Here is a 1,427-nt window from a genome sequence, read left to right on the forward strand (position 1 = left end):
GCACTTGAAACAGTAAGATTTTAATGCCTATAAATAATTTCAGCGACATTGTTTGCATCCCCAGACCGTTGCGTGTGTACGGATTTTTTTGCAAGGAAGTAATTTTTGCTTTCCGCTATGTTGTTAGACTTTCAAAACAGTTACGAGTATGTTGTGATGAATTTCCGTTCTTCTGTTGTCATTAGCATATTGCAGTATTTTTTTTATGAACATTAGTGTTTTTTTTTAATATTCTAAATTTCTTCATTCCATGTTATTCTCAACTGTATCGTAGTTTATCAGAGACTAGGCACGCAGTCTAGTCTCATGACTTGCTGTGACCTTTCCTAAGATATTAGCCTTGGCCTTTTCATTTATAAATTTCCTCCTGTGTCGCTTACAACTACGTATTACTAAACCTCTTTACAATCGTCGCACAAACTCATACACTTTGACCAGGGTTAATAACCTCTACCTCTCGCCTCACTGACCATTCTCATTTCCATTACGGATGCTAATTAACCCCCGATTGTATCTTCCTTTAAATAGGCCTAACGAGAGTTGCGTCCTGGGCGCGCGCTGCGCTTCTGTTTTTTTTCCTACCCCCCTTCCCCCCCCCCCCAAACACACATCCTTAGAAACTACGAGCGTACAGGAAACCGGAAGGTCAGCATCGTTGCCCAAGTGTAAAATGCATGCAAAATTTAATTGAAAAGTACGAGATTATGTCGCATTATTTTCATATCATAAAGTGAAGATTCATGAAACAAGCTTTAACCTTGGTCATGATTTGCGTCTGTACTTCCGCGAACCCGCCTACGCTGCTCGGATGAAAGGGAAAGTTCCCAAGTCAGTATACGATGCCATGTTCACAATGAACTTATCTGTCTTGCGTATCATTGTTCCCAATATCCACCATCCATTTTACATACGTTTTGATTTGATTACGTTATTTGTATTTAGCCTAGCTCTATTATTTCTTTTTGTGAGTATAAATATCCTTAAATCACAAAACACAGTCACGGATCTCAAGATTGACAGATGGTGAACATCTCTAGAGACATGAGTATATTACTTTCCCATACATCCCCCTCCCCTACCCATCTCCTTAGGTAGTGAAAAATACCCTAAGGTTCATCAGGAAGGCAGCAGATCAGCCCCTAGGTGACTTTTCTCTGCGTTTGTATTTCCGCGTTGTAAGTACTTCCTAATTCCAAGGTCTGGTGACAAGTTTAAAGTTTGTTTTTTTCCCTGGAAGCAAAATCTAAACCAGTAAACTATTAATTTATTCATTTATTTTCAAGGGTAAGATGTATTTCGTGAAATATCTACGAACTCTCCGTGCCTCCGTAACCTTACGCCAGGAACGGAAATTTGGAGAGAGAGAGAAAAAAAATCGAAGGTGTTTCCCTACGATGCTGTACGTCCACCACCTCCCCTGAACACCT

The sequence above is a fragment of the Penaeus monodon genome, chromosome 29 (genome assembly GCF_015228065.2).
Source record: "Penaeus monodon isolate SGIC_2016 chromosome 29, NSTDA_Pmon_1, whole genome shotgun sequence".
Classification (NCBI taxonomy): domain Eukaryota; kingdom Metazoa; phylum Arthropoda; class Malacostraca; order Decapoda; family Penaeidae; genus Penaeus; species Penaeus monodon.